The sequence below is a fragment of the Hyperolius riggenbachi genome, chromosome 2 (assembly GCF_040937935.1).
Source record: "Hyperolius riggenbachi isolate aHypRig1 chromosome 2, aHypRig1.pri, whole genome shotgun sequence".
Lineage (NCBI taxonomy): Eukaryota > Metazoa > Chordata > Amphibia > Anura > Hyperoliidae > Hyperolius > Hyperolius riggenbachi.
This window is the reverse complement of record NC_090647.1, coordinates 493,394,706-493,414,178: the sequence shown is the minus strand read 5'-3', so window position 1 is coordinate 493,414,178 and position 19,473 is coordinate 493,394,706. Positions and strand designations below refer to the sequence as shown.

The window sequence follows — 19,473 nt, the reverse complement described above, 5'->3', positions numbered from 1 at the left end:
TTCCCTTGCCCCTCCCTCTTTCACCGGATTTCTTCCTCATTTCACTTATCCTTACAGTACACGCTGACTGGCAGCAGTACAGTGGCAGTACAGAAATGCTATACAGTACCACTATTCCCAGCAGCGACACAGAGCACAATGCTATACAGTGACGGGTGAGCGGTGTACCACTATTCCCAGCAGCGACACAGAGCACAATGCTATACAGTGGCGGGTGAGCGGTGTACCACTATTCCCAGCAGACACAGAACAGTACACAGAATGCTATATAGTGTGGCTGAACGAGCGGTGTACTACTGTTCCCAGCAGACACAGAACAGTACACAGAATGCTATATAGTGTGGCTGAACGAGCGGTGTACCACTATTCCCAGCAGACACAGAACAGTACACAGAATGCTATATAGTGTGGCTGAACGAGCGGTGTACTACTGTTCCCAGCAGACACAGAACAGTACACAGAATGCTATATAGTGTGGCTGAACGAGCGGTGTACTACTTTTCCCAGCAGACACAGAACAGTACACAGAATGCTATATAGTGTGGCTGAACGAGCGGTGTACTACTGTTCCCAGCAGACACAGAACAGTACACAGAATGCTATATAGTGTGGCTGAACGAGCGGTGTACCACTATTCCCAGCAGACACAGAACAGTACACAGAATGCTATATAGTGTGGCTGAACGAGCGGTGTACTACTGTTCCCAGCAGACACAGAACAGTACACAGAATGCTATATAGTGTGGCTGAACGAGCGGTGTACCACTATTCCCAGCAGACACAGAACAGTACACAGAATGCTATATAGTGTGGCTGAACGAGCGGTGTACTACTGTTCCCAGCAGACACAGAACAGTACACAGAATGCTATATAGTGTGGCTGAACGAGCGGTGTACCACTATTCCCAGCAGACACAGAACAGTACACAGAATGCTATATAGTGTGGCTGAACGAGCGGTGTACTACTGTTCCCAGCAGACACAGAACAGTACACAGAATGCTATATAGTGTGGCTGAACGAGCGGTGTACTACTGTTCCCAGCAGACACAGAACAGTACACAGAATGCTATATAGTGTGGCTGAACGAGCGGTGTACTACTGTTCCCAGCAGACACAGAACAGTACACAGAATGCTATATAGTGTGGCTGAACGAGCGGTGTACTACTGTTCCCAGCAGACACAGAACAGTACACAGAATGCTATATAGTGTGGCTGAACGAGCGGTGTACCACTATTCCCAGCAGACACAGAACAGTACACAGAATGCTATATAGTGTGGCTGAACGAGCGGTGTACTACTGTTCCCAGCAGACACAGAACAGTACACAGAATGCTATATAGTGTGGCTGAACGAGCGGTGTACTACTGTTCCCAGCAGACACAGAACAGTACACAGAATGCTATATAGTGTGGCTGAACGAGCGGTGTACTACTGTTCCCAGCAGACACAGAACAGTACACAGAATGCTATATAGTGTGGCTGAACGAGCGGTGTACCACTATTCCCAGCAGACACAGAACAGTACACAGAATGCTATATAGTGTGGCTGAACGAGCGGTGTACTACTGTTCCCAGCAGACACAGAACAGTACACAGAATGCTATATAGTGTGGCTGAACGAGCGGTGTACCACTATTCCCAGCAGACACAGAACAGTACACAGAATGCTATATAGTGTGGCTGAACGAGCGGTGTACTACTGTTCCCAGCAGACACAGAACAGTACACAGAATGCTATATAGTGTGGCTGAACGAGCGGTGTACCACTATTCCCAGCAGACACAGAACAGTACACAGAATGCTATATAGTGTGGCTGAACGAGCGGTGTACTACTGTTCCCAGCAGACACAGAACAGTACACAGAATGCTATATAGTGTGGCTGAACGAGCGGTGTACTACTGTTCCCAGCAGACACAGAACAGTACACAGAATGCTATATAGTGTGGCTGAACGAGCGGTGTACCACTATTCCCAGCAGACACAGAACAGTACACAGAATGCTATATAGTGTGGCTGAACGAGCGGTGTACTACTGTTCCCAGCAGACACAGAACAGTACACAGAATGCTATATAGTGTGGCTGAACGAGCGGTGTACTACTGTTCCCAGCAGACACAGAACAGTACACAGAATGCTATATAGTGTGGCTGAACGAGCGGTGTACTACTGTTCCCAGCAGACACAGAACAGTACACAGAATGCTATATAGTGTGGCTGAACGAGCGGTGTACTACTGTTCCCAGCAGACACAGAACAGTACACAGAATGCTATATAGTGTGGCTGAGCGAGGTACACAGTGGCAGTAAACAATGCTATATATAGTGTGGCTGAGCGAGCGGTGTACTACTGTTCCCAGCTGCGACACACAATGACTGGGGGGGACCCTGGCTAGCGTGGCTGGAGCGCGAACTACCCTGCCTGCCTACCCAAAGCTAAACCCACAGACAAATGGCGGAGATATGACGTGGTTCGGGTATTTATTTACCCGAACCACGTGACCGTTCGGCCAATCAGAGCGCGTTCGGGTCCGAACCACGTGACCCGTTCGGCCAATCACAGCGCTAGCCGAACGTTCGGGGAACGTTCGGCCATGCGCTCTTAGTTCGGCCATGTGGCCGAACGGTTTGGCCGAGCACCGTCAGGTGTTCGGCCGAACTCGAACATCACCCGAACAGGGTGATGTTCTGCAGAACCCGAACAGTGGCGAACACTGTTCGCCCAACACTACTGGTGATCTAGGGCTTCACCTCTAATATAGCTTCTCTGGTGGTCTAGAGTGGGCCAAACAAAATGCAATGGGGAAACTACTTGTTGGCCAAATTTGGCACCGGGGCTAGAGTTTGAAATGTATGCTCTAAGTATGTCTTTGTATGTACACAATGATGTCATCAAGTCTGGACTGCATAGGAAAGCCTGGTACTTCCAGGCCACTGGGCACTTCTGCCTTCAAGTAACCAGTGGAGGCATAAGACATATGGTCACATGGGGGAGGAGCTTGCAGAGATCAGTGTCATGTGGCAGGAAGCGGTATGTAGGACCACAGCTGCACTCCTGGATCAGCCTCTTTCAGGACAACAGCACACCAACGCAAGATGGTGAATCCTAGAAGGGAAAAAACAAAAGATTTACTGCATGTAATTTATTTAGGTAAACAATAGGAAACTGCGCTATTGCTTGCAAACAGTGCATGTGTAGGTACACTTTAAATTTCACTTTTTGTTAAAAGAAATGCTCTAAAATGTATTTTTTAATTTGATGTTATTCTAATTATTTATTTATATAGCATTGACATTCCACGGTCCTTTACAAACAGAACACACTAAGCAATTCTCCCTCTCCTAATTATAAATAGAAGCAGTAAAGTGTTGTACCGTGTTAGCCATCAGTAAAAGCAAGAAGTTTTGAATCAGGATGATACCATTTATTGGCTAACTTAGAGATGAAAAAACAGTGAGCTTTCGGCTTATAAAAAGCCCTCGTCGGACTGGTTTCTGACAAAAACTGAAAAACACAGCTTATATACACTGACATACAGAGGAGAAACATTGTTTAGCAGACATAAATGTAATTAGATGCCTTAACTGTTACTCAGGAGCCTTTCCCAAGCATCCTGGCTAAATTGATAAGATCAACAGTTCCCTCAACATGACATAAAGTAGACTCTGGTGATGGGGAGACATCATAAATTCTGAGCTCAAATTGTAACTGGGCTGGTTACATGCACCATTAATTCTAAGCTAAAGAGAATTGTGGCATTAAACCAGCACATGAAAGCAAATAAAATGAATAGTGACAGTGAACACCATCCTACACAGCATATGGCACAAAAAATGAATGAATAGATAGAAGCCACCCATTAATACAGTGACGCGAAAAAGAACTTCATCCTGTTCTACATAAGGATCAGAGACTGAAAAAGATATTCCCTGAACCTCCCCTCCTAGCGTTCCGACAGCCACCCAATCTTAAAGGAGTCATCAGGGGATCTTTAAGAAAATGAGTGCTACTTATCGGGGGCGGCTTCCTCCAGCAGTACAGTACAGGCCGACCTGGAGGTCGCCCGGACGTCATCGCCGGGAACCGGGACGGAGCTACGGCGAACAGCTGAAGGCAGAGCTGCGGCGAGGCACATGCTGGGAGCTTGGGGCTGGAGGAAGCCCCTGGTAAGTAGCACTCATTTTCTTAAAGATCCCCTGATGACTCTTTTAAGCAGATGATAGTGAGGAGTGCCTTAAATAGGCCAGAACAAAATGGAACATTCCCCTGCCAAGGGAAAAGGGGTGGGACCTGTAAACACATTCATTCCACTGACAGGATACTAATACCAGGTACACAACAGGAATACAAAGTACAAGGCACCTTTTCCTGCAACTCATCTAATGTGGTATACCTGATCATGTGTGCAAACAGGGCTGTGGAGTCGGAGTCGTGGAGTCGGAGTCGTGGAGTCGGGCAATTTTGGGTGCCTGGAGTCGGAGTCGGGAAAAAATGCACCGACTCCGACTCCTAATGAATTTGTAACTGTAATTAAAATAGAAAATATGATAAAATGTTCTATTTCTCAGATAATAGTCATTAAAAATAATGTATATATACAGTATATATACAGTAATAGCTGTGCTTAGTCCACAAAAATGAAATAAACCAATCAAAATTAGTTACTTGTGCTGCTTCAATAAAGCAGTCCCCGTATTTTTAAGGTCAGATATACATATCTGATTGTGACTGTATATATGATGTGTACACAGGAATCTCATATATACTAAATAACATCTGTGCTGTAAGAATAAATGATGTGTAGCTGTGTCACTAATAGAAATGGTCAATGAGATGGAAATAATTCTGCATTGATGCTGATTTATGCAAATGTATGCACTCCCTTTGCTGATGAAATCAAATAATTTGAGTGGTGTTAAAATTTGGTTTAGTGACTGCAAATTAAAGGGTACCTGAGACGGATGAAAAGTAAAGTTTTATACATACCTGGGGCTTCCTCCAGCCCCCTTCAGGCTAATCAGTCCCTCGCGGTCCTCCACCACCCGGATCTTCTGCTAAGAGTCCTGGTAATTCAGCCAGTCAGCGCTGTCCGGCCGCATGCCGCTCCCACAGCCAGGAACATTCTGCACCTGCGCAATAGTGCTGCACAGGTGTAGTATGCTCCTGGCGGTGGAGTGTGTGCATGCGCACTACGCCCGACTGGCTCAAGTACCTGGACTCATAGCAGAAGATCCAGGTGGTGGAGGAGGACAACGAGGGATGGATTATCCTGAAGGCGGCTGGAGGAAGCCCCAGGTATGTATAAAACTTTAATTTCATCAGTCTCAGGTTTACTTTGTTACACAGTAGTACTATACTCTACATATGCACTCCCCACAGAGCTGCAGGGAATCCACTTAGAATGCTGTGCACATTGAACACAGAGGTGTTGTCTGTTTACAATCTCCTTATTCCCCTGCAGAGTACCTGCACATCATTCTTACATGTACCCACACTTACATTGCCTAGGGCCTGATAGATGTTCTTTGTTCCGGTTTGTACCTTTTACAAGTACTCTTACCAAGGACTAGTTTTAGTCTAAAGGGAATAAATATAGTAGTCTACATATCCTTCTCACTTCAGTTGTCTTGTAAAATGCCTAAGCGTTGGCAGTTAAGAGACGAATTTCACGTTACATACTTTTAATCAACAAAATTGTAATATGCAAATTAGAGGAGTCGGAGTCGAGGAGTCGGAGTCGGTGGAATCCTAAACTGAGGAGTCGGAGTCGGTGGATTTATGGACCGACTCCACAGCCCTGTGTGCAAAATGCCCCAAAGGAATTTATGTGGGAGAAACAAGTCAACCACTGCGTGATCTCATGACACACCAGAGGTTCACTATTAACAGCAGAAAAAAGGATATTACAAAATATACTGATCTCCCAATACTAACACACTTTTGTTTACCTGGACACAGTTTAAGCGATTTTCGCGTCACAGTATTAATGGGTGGCTTCAAATCGGGAAACATGAGACTAACACAAGAAACAAAGTTTATACATTGGTTCAAAACTGTAGAAGATGGTTTAAACAAGGACTCTAACTTCTTGTGCTGGTACGATGGGTTTTAAATGCCACAATTCTTTAAATCTTTCTATCTTTTCATTCATTTTTTTGTGCCATATGCTTTGTAAGATGGTGTGCACTGTCACTATTCGATGTATTTGCTTTCATGTGCTGGTTTTAAATGCCACAATTCTCTTTAGCTTAGAATTAATGGTGCATGTAAACAGCCCAGTTACAATTTGAGCTCAGAATTTACGATGTCTCCCCATCACCAGAGTCTACTTTATGTTATGTTGAGGGAACTGAGTTGTTTCTCCTCTGTATGTCAGTGTATATAAGCTGTGTTTTTCAGTATTTGTCAGGAACCAGTCCGACGAAGGCTTTTTATAAGCCGAAAGCTCACTGTTTTTTCCACTCTAAGTTAGCCAATAAATGGTATCATCCTGATTTAAAACTTCTTGCTAATTATAAATATGCATGATTATACAAGAATGGTTTTTATACATATGCGCTGTCTAAGACACAGCCTATAAGCGATTCGCAGGATGTTGAATGCTGACTCCATGTTTTATATTTCAAGGCCTTGTTTACTGACCTGATGAAGCAGCTGTGAGCTGTGAAACGTGTTGTCTTTTTCTGTGCAAATAGAAGCCTGAATCTTATTTTCAGTGAATTATTGAAGGTAAGTTAATACTCACCTTCTCTTTTTTTTTTGTTTTAATCATTTTATACTGTTTGGGCGCCTCTTGTGTTCTTCTCAGATGTATCAAGCGGTACTAGAGATGAAGTTCCCTTCATTAGCGAGTACGTTGCAAACCCATATTTTGGAAAGAGGAACATACTATAAACATTTTAAGAAGCGTTGCTATAAAGCGTGGGCTGCCCAGCCCCTGTAAACAGCAGGAAGCACTGCAACTGTGAAGTAATCACCTGCAGTATTCAGCAAACTGACACAGCAGTCAGCAATCCGGTGGCAAGACTGGAAGCATCTGTTTCTTCAGATAAAACAACTGTAATAGTGGCCACTAATGATCCAATGTTTTAATCCAATCTTACCATTTCTATGTAACATAAGGGATTGCCTAAATTATCTAGTCAATATATTTACAACAAAGGACAACTGAAGTGAGAGGTATATGGAGGTTGCCATGTTTACTTCCTTTTAAACAATACTGGTTGCCTGTCAGCCCTGCTGATCTATTTGGCTGCAGTAGTGTTTGAATAACACCAGAAACAAGCATGCAGCTGATCTTGTCAGATCTGACAATATTGTCAGAAACACCTGATCAGCTGCATGCTTGTTCAGACTCAAGGGCTAAATGTATTCGAGGCAGAGGATCAGGCAGACAGCCAGGCAACTGGTATTGCTTAAAAGGACATAAATATGGCAGCCTCCCCATCCCTCTCATTACAGTTGTCCTTTAAGATGGCCACTAACGATACAATATGCTGAACAATCGTTTATGAACATTTATTAGTATGAACGATTGGAAATGATTGTTTGGGACCACTAATGGAAAAATATCTTCTAACTAATCCGATTAGATTACTAAAATCAATCCGAAAATTGGATTAATTTCAATAATCTGATCGGATTGGTTAGGATATTTTCGTCCATTAGTGATCCCAAATGATCATTTCCGATCGTTCATACAAAGAATCGTTCTTAAACGATTGATCGGCAAATTGTATCAGTAGTGGCCAACTTTATACTACACAGATTTAGTAAATTTGGATGAAAAAGATTGGATCATTAGTGGCCACCTTAAGACATCTGAAACTTTTGCATTAAATACTCGTATTGTACAGACCTGAATTTAGAAGATTGTTTTTTTGGGGGGGTTTTTTGGTCCTCCTTCAACAAAAGTGGAATTTCACTCTAAGCAAAGCAGATGCAGCAACCAGCATGCAACATGTAATTTCCTCAGCTGGCCACAAGATGGAGCAACTGCACATTAAACAGTTACAGTAAACTCACACATCATCAACACATATAAAAGCAAACATAGGGGAAAAACATGAAAAGGATGATGTAATCAAGCTCAATATAGTGGAGAGAAGCACATTAATTAAATCATACACATATACAGTATTTACAGTAGCAAACCTGTTTTGATCTCCAAATTAAACCCAAACCTTGCATGCCCAAAACTTAAGAAAAAACAAATATAATAATGTATTCATAAGGATCCTTAAAGAGGAACCGTTGAGAAAATAACATAATAAATCAAATGTTTTTTGTTGTTTTTTTTTTATTTACAACATTCATTTTTAAATTATTTAGACAGTATTTACTCATTGTAAAATCTTTCCTTACTCTTATTTACTTTCTGAAACATCTTTAGTGGTGACATCTTTAGTCCTGGCTGATGCTGCTCTGTGGAATGTTTGTTTCTGAGAATTCTGAAGCCAGTGAAAATGATGCCAGGTCACCCACAATGCTGTAGAAGTAGAATTCGTAATATCTCAACAGCCTAGGCTAAGCATTACTGTGAGGGCAAGGCAACATATGAATATTCAGCAATATATAGATATAGGAAGTGTTTCTGATATATCACTACAGTGCCTCTTTAAACTATAACTCCAGGATAAAAAGTACATTTCTCTAGCTTTTTATTGCAGGAGCAAGAGTTAAAAAAAAAATTGTTAAGCTTTTTATTGTTGTCTGGGTCCCTGCTGGGGAGGTTTTCCCTCACAAGAGTTGATTCGTTTCTTTTATATAAGAAAAAAAAGTGAAAGTGAGAGATGATTGTGACCAGCCAATCAGAGACCACATCAGTCACTTGACTGAACCAATCATGTACTTCTCTATAAATTGGAGTGGCAGGAACTGACCATCTCTGACCATCTCTGATCATCCCTTCCTATCTCTGAAAGACCTATTTTACATGGATGGATTTGAGTACAGAAAATTCCTACTTACCCTGTGAAACCGCTAAGTATTAGTCTGTATATACTCACATATAAGCCGACCCCTGTATAAGCCAAGAAACCAGGGAAAAGTGATTGACTCGCGTATAAGTCCCCTCCCCAGTATAACCCCCAGTAGCCAGATGTTCCCCCAGTACAAGTCAGCCCCCCTCTCCTCATAGCCAGATGTTCCCCAAGGATGATACAGCTGTGTCTCAAGATGCCGCTAGATGGTGACACAGATATGAGACAGCGATTACCACATAAGAAGAATCCCCGATCATTGCATTGCTGACACGTTGTTGGCATGCTCCACTCCCCAAGCCAGGGGACACAGGTAGTCTTGAGCAGTGCACTCTGCACACCATGTTGCAGGAGATGGGGGGCATGCCAGCTGGCAAGAACAGGATCACTAGTGCACGATCCTTGCGCTCCTCTGCCAGTAATAGAACCTGTTCCTCCATCCATTCTGCTCCACTGACCCGCATATAAGCCAAGGGGTTAACTTTTCAGCTCATTTTTTATGCTGAAAAATTAGGCTTATAAGGAATGTGGCCACACACGTGTACTATTAGGCTACGATGTTTCAAATAGTGTTGATCGTACAGTGTTCGCCACTGTTCGTTATTCCCCGAATATCGGGGGGTTCGGCTCGAGCTCAGCCGAGCACCATGCAGTGCTCGACTGCGCTGTTCGGGGGGGGGGGGCTGGAGGGGACGCAGCATGACGGGAAAACCATGGCCACTGACAGCGGGGAGGGGGGACGGTCCCCCCCCCTCCCTCACCTCGGGGCTCTCCCCTTTGCGCTCCCCACCAGCTTAAAATAGTATGTGCGGGCAGCGGACAGATACATACCTTCCGTGCGTTCCACGGATACTCCTCGCTCTAGCGTCTTTACGCAACTTCCTGTATAACAGGAAGTTGCGTCAAACGCTAGAGCGAGAAGTATCCGTGGAACGCACGGAAGGTGGAGGGGAGCGCAGAGGGGAGAGCCCCGAGGTGAGGGGGGGGACCGTCCCCCCTCCCCGCCGACTGTGGCCATGGCTTTCCCCGCATGCTGCGTCCCCTCCAGCAGGCATGCTCGGGTCCCCATTGGCTTCCATTAGGCTCGGTGTTCGGCCAAATATGCCGAAACATCTGGACCGTGTTCGGCCGAGCCGACCCGAGCCTGAATATCTGGGTGTTCGATCATCACTAGTGTCAAACAGCTTGCAACGTCTAGGTTGTACCATCCTGTGTTTAACAATTAGCTGCTCTGCCGAGGCAGCCAACTGACACAGCTGTAAGCTCGCAAGGGCAGGGCTCTCTCCCCCTTTTGTGTCTTGGAAATCATTTATTCATCATGTTACTTTTATCACTATCATTACCAATTCCATATTTTGTAATCTGTATTTTGTATCTTTTTTTTTTTGTATTTTGTCACTAATTATGTATCTTGTATATTAGTGTACACCATTGTCTGTATTATGTACCCCATGTTTATTTCTTACTTTGTACAGCGCCACGGAATATGTTGGCGCTTTATAAATCAATAATAATAATAATAATGAGGGGGAATTATACAGGTTAAAATTCTGTAAATACATACAGGGTGCATTTCCCTCTGTTTTCCTTCTGTCCTGTGCAAGAGTTCGGCTCCACTGTAACCATGGTGAAGGTAACTGATTTGATTTGACCAAAATAAAGCAAATACCAACAGATCTGCTTGCATCGTATGCTCCCCTCTCATTTGCTGCGGTGTGTAGGACGAGCTCTCAGTAGTGTTTTGTTCTTGCACTTTGATATGTGGCCTGTTTAGGGCATGTAAAGCAGTTGACAGATGAGATATGAAACACCTCTTTATGTGTGATGAGTAATGGAGTGAAATCTCTCCCCTTAACACACTACAGCCTCCGTCCCCCAATCCTTGCCCTGAGCTATCCCATCACCAGCGGATGCCGCATTGTTGGCAGGAGAGTGGATGTAAAATGAAATTCCACTTTAAAGAACTGAAATCCCGGGATTACGGGGACGGCTGCAGCATATCCTGGTCCTGAGAACAGCGCAAATGAAGCGCACCTCAAAGAAAGTCTGAGATGCCAAACTTTATATCAACTGAAGCCCGTCCACATGGCGGCTGTGTCTTCCCTGCCAGCTGTCCAGATATTGAGCCCGATATCTAATCCTGCATATCGCAGGGAAGAGCTCCGGCCGTATAGCTATTTATAACGCTGAAACAGTTACAATCTATGTATAAGGGCGTGTCCACATGCAAGACACAAGCAATGTTTGGTCAATCATCAAATCAATCCTCAGTGCTAGTTTCCAAACTATTGCCAATGCTGGTTCTCTGTAGTCACCCAGTGCTTAAAGAGACTCCGTAACAAAAATTTCATCCGGTTTTCTTCCATCCTACAAGTTCCAAAATCTATTCTAATGTGTTTTGGCTTACTGCAGCACGTTCTACTATCACCATCTCTGTAATAAATCAACTTATCTCTCTCTTGTCAGACTTGTCAGCCTGTGTCTGGAAGGCTGCCAAGTTCTTCAGTGTTGTGGTTCTGTGATGCATCTCCCCCCTCCAGGCCCCTCTCTGCACACTGCCTGTGTGTTATTTAGATTAGGGCAGCTTCTATCTGCTCTATTATCTTTTACAAGCTGGATAAATCCTCCTCTGAGCTGGCTGGGCTTTCACATACCGAGGAATTACATACAGGCACAGCTGTCTGCACTCTGCAGGAAGAAACAGCCTGACACTTCAGTGGAAGATAGCTGCAGAGGGAAAGAAACACACAAATGATCTCTTGAGATTAAAAAGGAAGGCTGTATACAGCCTGCTTGTGTATGGATGTATTTTCTATGTGTGGACATACTGTACATCAACCTACTTCCTGTTTTGGTGGCCATTTTGTTTGTTTATAAACAAACTTTTTAAAACTGTTTTTAACCACTTTTAATGCGGCGGGGAGCGGCAAAATTGTGACAGAGGGTAATAGGAGATGTCCCCTAACACACTGGTATGTTTACTTTTGTGTGATTTTAACAATACAGATTCTCTTTAAATAGACATACAGCACATATATGGTCACCACCACAAAAAACAAGGCAAACGATTAGTGAAATCATTAACATTTTTGAAGGGAATCTGAAGTGAAAATAAACTTATGAGATAATGATTTGTATGTGTAGTACATCTAAAAAATAGAAGATTAGAAGCACAGATACAAGTCTCATATTGTTTAACTTCAGTTGTGTTATCTATGCAAAAGAGCTTCTCTGAGCTCTCTGACTAATTAAGTCAGAGAGCAGTGCTATTTTCTGAAGCTCTTATGTCAACCTGTCTCTCACTGTTTCTTGTTTATTTAACCTTTTCGGGACCGCGTGCATTAGATTCTACACTGCACTTGTGGCTGTTCTAGCCTGATGCGGCGTAGAATCTACGCCGGCCCACAGTTTCCGCTCCCGGCGCGATCGTGCGCACCCGGAGGGGGAGATTAAGCTGTCATATGACAGCCGACATCTCCCCCGAGTGATCAGCAGCCATCGCGTATGGCTGCTGATCACATGATCACTACGATCGCCGTCCGATCATAGTGATCAGTTTGACAGCTGCGGCGGCAGGGGGTAAAGAAGAGGATCCACTCACCTCCCTGCCGTTCCCGCGACGATCGGCGCCCCTCTCCGCTCTGGCCGGCATCTCCGCTCCGTCTGACGTCAGCCCTGGGTCCCGGCTTTATGATGTCATCAAGCCGCGACCCGGAACTGATCGTCAGACAGAACGGAGATGCCGGCCGGAGAAGAGGGTCCCGTGCGGCTCATCGCTGGAGCCTGGAAGGTGAGTGAAGGCTGCTTGCAGAAGGGGGGGCACAGGCCACTATGGGGGGACACAAATCCAGCCAGCCACAGACGGGATCCGCCGCCTGACCCCCCCAAACGCGCGCACACCCCTCCCGCGCAAAATGCCTGGTCCTTAAGGGGGGGGTAGGCGGCCGGTTCTGAAAAGGTTAAGGTTTTTCTGCCAGGAAGTTCAAAGGGCCATTAGCTCTGCTCTGTTTCATCATTTAAAATACAGAGTGTAATTTGTAAACTGCAAAAATTAGAGAATGGTGCAATGTTGTAGAAAAACAGCTAAGGTATTGTAATAGATAGCAGAGATACCGCCGCAGAGGCAAGCGGCATGGCGGCTATCTCCGCATATCAGCCGGCGGCCTCTGCCACGCAGTTACATGCGGTTACTCTGCCTGGTCCTTCTATTGCACATAGATTGAGGGCTACGCGCGTGCATGCCAGGCGACAGGACCTTTGTACAAATAGAAGGGGAGTCAGCTGATCTGCTTAGTCAGCTGACTCCAACGGTACTTTGGATTGGCTAAGTGATGGGGGCGGCGCTGCGGGGCATCTCTGTATATATAGTACTAGTCTGTCAGTTGCTCCATGTCTGCTGTTGCGAATGTTAACGTGTTAGCGCTCAGACCCTTGTCAGATCCCAAAGTGTGCTAGAACCGACTGGAGCTGGGGATCCACACTTAGCCAGATTCTGTTGATAGCTTAAAGTACTAATTGCATTGTATTATCTGTTATGACCTTCCGCTTCCTTTGACTATTCTCCTGCTTGTTGATTCTGTACTTCTGCCCATCTGATTCCTGTTGCCAAACTCTGCCTGAACTTGACACTGAATCAGTCTTCTGTCTTTGTACTTTATCTGTCCCTACGTTGCCTACTCTGCTTTTCTGACCTTCCTGTCCTCACCAGTGGGCCTAGCACCTGGTGAGGGATCTGTAGTAGCCTTCACCTATTCCTCAGGTGAAGCTCCGCTGCAGCACTGTTTGTAACACCTGCTCCTCAGGTGTCCGCTAGCTGCAGTATAGTCTTAATCACCTGCTCCTCAGGTGATCGGCCTTCGCAGCACAGTCAGTGGTCCCTGCCCCTCAGGTGTCCACTGGCTGCAGTATAGTCTTAATCACCTGCTCCTCAGGTGATCATCCTTGCAGCACAGTCAGTGGTCCCTGCTCCTCAGGTGTCCACTGGCTGCAGTATAGTCTTAATCACCTGCTCCTCAGGTGCTCATCCTTGCAGCACAGTCAGTGGTCCCTGCGCCTCAGGTGTCCACTGGCTGCAGTACAGTCTGAATCACCTGTTCCTCAGGTGATCATTGACTGCAGTACTGTCTGAATCACCCGCTCCTTGGGAGATCTCCTATTACTCATTACTGTTGCACCAAGCACTATTTCACATTGGTTGACCTGTGTCTGGCTATACTAGCATTATTGGTGATTCTGCAGATCACCACATAATCAGGTATAGCATCTGTATTATTGGTGATACTGCAGATCACCAATAATCGGAAAATCTATTTTGCTGACACTAATCGTTACAGGTATATAACGGAAAAAAAAAATATGAGGCTTTTTTTTCTTTGCTACTAATATTCTATTTTTCACTTCAGTTTCAATCTTAAAGGCAATAAACTTTTACTCTCTACAAAGTACATTAAACCATTACAATACTCACTGAATTACCCCTGATGATGGCAGAATGCCAAAGCCGGTCGGGATTGGAGACTAGGCAACTGTTCTGTTGCACAACTTATGAGAGTGTACTGCATGTACACATTACGCCTGACATTCTTGAAGTGGTCCCTATCATAACGGCCCGGGATGTGAGTATTAGAGTTATCCTTCATTCCTCAGGTGAAGGATGACAGTTTTTAATGTTTTACAGCTCCCAACTTAAAGTGAAACAGAGACGAAGCACCCTCATGTATTTTACCATCCCTCCCTTTAGATTGTAAGCCTCTGGCAGGGTCCTCCACTCCCTAGTGTAATCTACAGGATCATGTGCTCCTGTCCTATTACAGCCTGTACTTGTATTACTGGGCCTACCTAACCAGTCCATATTGCATGATCATGTATTTTGTACAATTTGTATGTATAGCTTTGTTCTATGTGTATAACCCTATGTATGTCATCCTTGTATCATTGTATATATTTATTGTCCAGCGCTGCGTAATATGTTGGCGCTTTATAAATACAATTAATAATAATAATAATAATAACATTAGAGACAACACCTAACCTGCTCTCTGCTTCATCCTTCACTGCTCAGCCTGCTTGTTATCAGCCTTGATAAAATTCCCGACTGAGCATTCAGTCTGGCTTTGCTCAGGAATCATTATAGATAAGTCATTATAGCAGAGCCAGAAGGGGGCAGGCTTGGGCTTGAAAAGACATCAGAGAAGACAGACTCAGCTATAATGATTCCTGAGCAAAGCCAGACAGAATGTTCAGTCAGGGATTTTATTAGGGCTGATAACAAGCAGGCTGAGCAGTGAAGGATGAAGCAGAGAGCAGGGTAGGTGTTTTCTCTAATGTTCCCACTGATACATATGGTAAATACACGAGGGTGCTTCGTCTCTGGTTCACTTTAGACTATTATTTGTTCCCTGCACTCAGAATGCTTTCTGTTGCTTTGTAGGGGTGGAAGGTCCATGGCGCAAGGTATGACGAAACAAGAGGGACAAGGATAAAAACAATAGGCTCAGCCATTTATATTGTCTGTATTAGGTTCCAGACCAGGCATGGGCAAACTTGGCCCTCCAGCTGTTAAGGAACTACAAGTCCCACAATGCATTTGCCTTTATGAGTCATGACTGTGGCTGTAAGACTCCCGCAATGCATTGTGGGACTTGTAGTCCCTTAACAGCTGGAGGGCCAAGTTTGCCCATGCCTGTTCTAGACTTATGCCTTGGGTAGTAAAGCAGACGTGCAAAAAAAGGGTGCATTACATTTTAAAGTGAATTTTTACAAAACCCCTTTTTCTAAATGGAGTACAAGGTTTTTGAATCCTGCTCACAGCAGCACACACAGCATTCCAGTGATCTGATCCTCCTTTTTGCTAGAGAGCTCCACCTGCTGGCTGCAAAGGATAGACGTTCCTATGTAACATTTCATATTTAACAGATGGGAAAAATTGAGAAACCAAAAATATATTTTTATGACTGAATCATATTAGGAAATGTATACATTTTCATCCTTGGATGTAAAGAAGTACAGATTTAGTCACTTTGGAGCTTGGTGGTGGTGGATCTATTTACGTCTTGTAGTGTGTAATTATTTTGGACCAATTAAAGAACGATTTGTCCTCTTTCCGACAGCACCTGTGAGGAGAGCAGCAACAATAGGTGAGATTGTTCTGCAAGGGCAGTGATGAATGGCTGACAATGTTTTACCCATCTGGCTTAAAGGAATCCACAGACCAAACAAACAGTATGAGGCAGATCGGGGACGGTCTGTGCTGTGTTTGTATCAGTAAGCCAATGAGGACGGCATTAAAGAGGTAGAACAACAATCATATATGTAATCTACAACTTGTGTCTTTTCTAAAGCAACAACTAACAGGTCTATTTAAAGGACCACTATCGCAAATAATTGTAAAATTTAAAATACATGTAAACGCAAATAAGAAGTACGTTTCTTCCAGAGTAAAATGAGACATAAATTAATTTTCCCCCATGTTGCTGTCACTAGAAAGCTGACAGAAAGGACAGGTTTTGGACTAGTCCATCACTTCACGGGGAATTCTCAGCATGGCCTTTATTCTTTAAAAAGATACCCCCTGAAAAGGATATACGGGGAGTGCACATTTATTAGGCAAGTTGCATTTTTGAGGAATAATTTTATTATTGAACAACAACCATGTTCTCAATGAACCCCAAAAACTCATTAATATCAAAGCTGAATATTTTTGAAAGTAGTTTTTAGTTTGTTTTTAGCTATTTTAGGGGGATATCTGTGTGTGCAGGTGACTATTACTGTGCATAATTATTAGGCAACTTAACAAAAAACAAATATATACCCATTTCAATTATTTATTTTTACCAGTGAAACCAATATAACATCTCAACATTCACAAATATACATTTCTGACATTCAAAAACAAAACAAAAACAAATCAGTGACCAATATAGCCGCCTTTCTTTGCAAGGACACTCAAAAGCCTGCCATCCATGGATTCTGTCAGTGTTTTGATCTGTTCACCATCAACATTGCGTGCAGCAGCAACCACAGCCTCCCAGACACTGTTCAGAGAGGTGTACTGGTTTCCCTCCTTGTAAATCTCACATTTTATGATGGACCACAGGTTCTCAATGGGGTTCAGATCAGGTGAACAAGGAGGCCATGTCATTAGTTTTTCTTCTTTTATACCCTTTTTTGCCAGCCACGCTGTGGAGTACTTGGACGCGTGTGATGGAGCATTGTCCTGCATGAAAATCATGTTTTTCTTCAAGGATGCAGACTTCTTCCTGTACCACTGCTTGAGGAAGGTGTCTTCCAGAAACTGGCAGTAGGACTGTAAGTTGAGCTTGACTCCATCCTCAACCCGAAAAGGCCCCACAAGCTCATCTTTGATGATACCAGCCCAAACCAGTACTCCACATCCACCTTGCTGGCGTCTGAGTCGGACTGGAGCTCTCTGCCCTTTACCAATCCAGCCACGGGCCCATCCATCTAGCCCATCAAGACTCACTCTCATTTCATCAGTACATAAAACCTTAGAAAAATCAGTCTTGAGATATTTCTTGGCCCAGTCTTGACGTTTCAGCTTGTGTGTCTTGTTCAGTGGTGGTTGTCTTTCAGCCTTTCATACCTTGGCCATGTCTCTGAGTATTGCACACCTTGTGATTTTGGGCACTCCAGTGATGTTGCAGCTCTGAAATATGGCCAAACTGGTGGCAAGTGGCATCTTGGCAGCTGCACACTTGACTTTTCTCAGTTCATGGGCAGTTATTTTGCGCCTTGGTTTTTCCACACGCTTCTTGCGACCCTGTTGACTATTTTGAATGAAACGCTTGATTGTTCGATGATCACGCTTCAGAAGCTTTGCAATTTGAAGAGTGCTGCATCCCTCTGCAAGATATCTCACTATTTTTGACTTTTCTGAGCCTGTCAAGTCCTTCTTTTGACCCATTTTGCCAAAGGAAAGGAAGTTGCCTAATAATTATGCACACCTGATATAGGGTGTTGATGTCATTAGACCACACCCCTTCTCATTACAGAGATGCACATCACCTAATATGCTTAATTGGTAGTAGGCTTTCGAGCCTATACAGCTTGGAGTAAGACAACATGCATAAAGAGGATGATGTGGTCAAAATACTCATTTGCCTAATAATTCTGCACTCCCTGTATATAAAGATGCTGGCCAGCCTCCCGGCTCTCTTCACATTTTTTTGGGCAGTTGGACAGAGCATCTGCCATTCACTAAGTGCTTTTGAAAATAAAGAAAACCCTGAGCACCCCCCATGAGGAGATGGGCTAGTCCAAATCCTGTCAATTCTGTCAGATTTCTACTACTTACTTTAAGTGACAGCAACATAGGGAAATAGGAGAAATGTATGGCTCACTTTACTCTGAAAGAAACATACTTCTTATTCGTATGTATGTACGTGTATTTTAAATTTTATGATTTTCGCGATAGTGGCCCTTTAAGCTCATTGGGCACTTTATTTGGAACACAATTCGAATACTGCGTAGGGCCTTTTTTATTCTTCATTTAGAACAAATGGAATACCTATATTTTGCATATATCGTTGTCTGTATATGTACCACGTGTTTGTTTCTTACTCTGTACAGCACTTTATAAATCAATTGAAAGCTGTACCATCTAGCAGATGAATAAATGAAAGAGAACAAGTTGTAAATCAAACACAGTTTGGCTGTACAGCTGTTCAACCATCTAACGATTAAGGTGGAATGAAACTCAAAATTATATTTCTGCTCTGAAACATTAAACACAGCAAAAAAAAAAGAATATGAAGCATAAACAGAGGCGCCTGGTGCATCCCTGACCTATAACTGTTGTGTGCTCCCCTTTTTATTGCCTGAAGGATCAGGATTATACCTGTGAAACGCGTTGTAACAATTTGTGGAGTATACCAATAAATTTGTCTGTTTTTGTGTCTGCTTATAGGAGGTAAGTCCACCACTGCCTTCCAAGCATTTTTAACCATTTTAACTCATTTTATACTTCTGGCGCAATGAAGCATAAAAAGACTGCTCTAACGTTATTAGAAGATAATATTTACACTGAAGCAAATTCATAACATTGCAGGTTGCTAGACAAACATCAGAACAGGAATTTAAGTATTTGCAAAGCAAATAAAGCAGAGAAAGCTCACCATCATGAGCAATGTTCTCCCCAGAATTTTTTTTCCAGCCGGGTGGCATGAAATAGTAGCCGGGTGGCATGAAAAAGTAGCCGGGTGGGTCGAGATGAAAATGCAGGGCAACTCTGCTTACAGCATGTGAGGAGGTGAGGTGATGACAGCCGGGTGGTCACCAAATCAAGCCGGGTGGAGCACCCGGCTAAAAGAGCCTGGGGAGAACACTGATGAGGCCCTACTTTCTTCCCCACCAATGAGGAATGATCATGTTCCCCCATTGTACCAATGCTCCTCCATCCAATTACGTGTCTTTAGTATAGGCTTGTCCCTCTATTTCCCCAGCATACCCAATAGTGATATTTCCCTCCTT

The 19,473-nt window shown here is 43.9% G+C and overlaps 1 long non-coding RNA gene across 1 annotated transcript in view; it reads left to right on the top strand.

Annotated features, from left to right (window-relative positions):
* Positions 1–16,293, top strand: part of LOC137544942 (uncharacterized) — a 126,671-nt gene extending 110,378 nt beyond the window's left edge. Inside the window, exons 3-4 of the long non-coding RNA XR_011025947.1 lie at positions 6,632–6,733; positions 16,095–16,293. This is a non-coding gene — a long non-coding RNA (uncharacterized lncRNA). The remainder of the gene's footprint in view (positions 1–6,631; positions 6,734–16,094) is intronic.
* Positions 16,294–19,473: the final 3,180 nt, after the last annotated feature.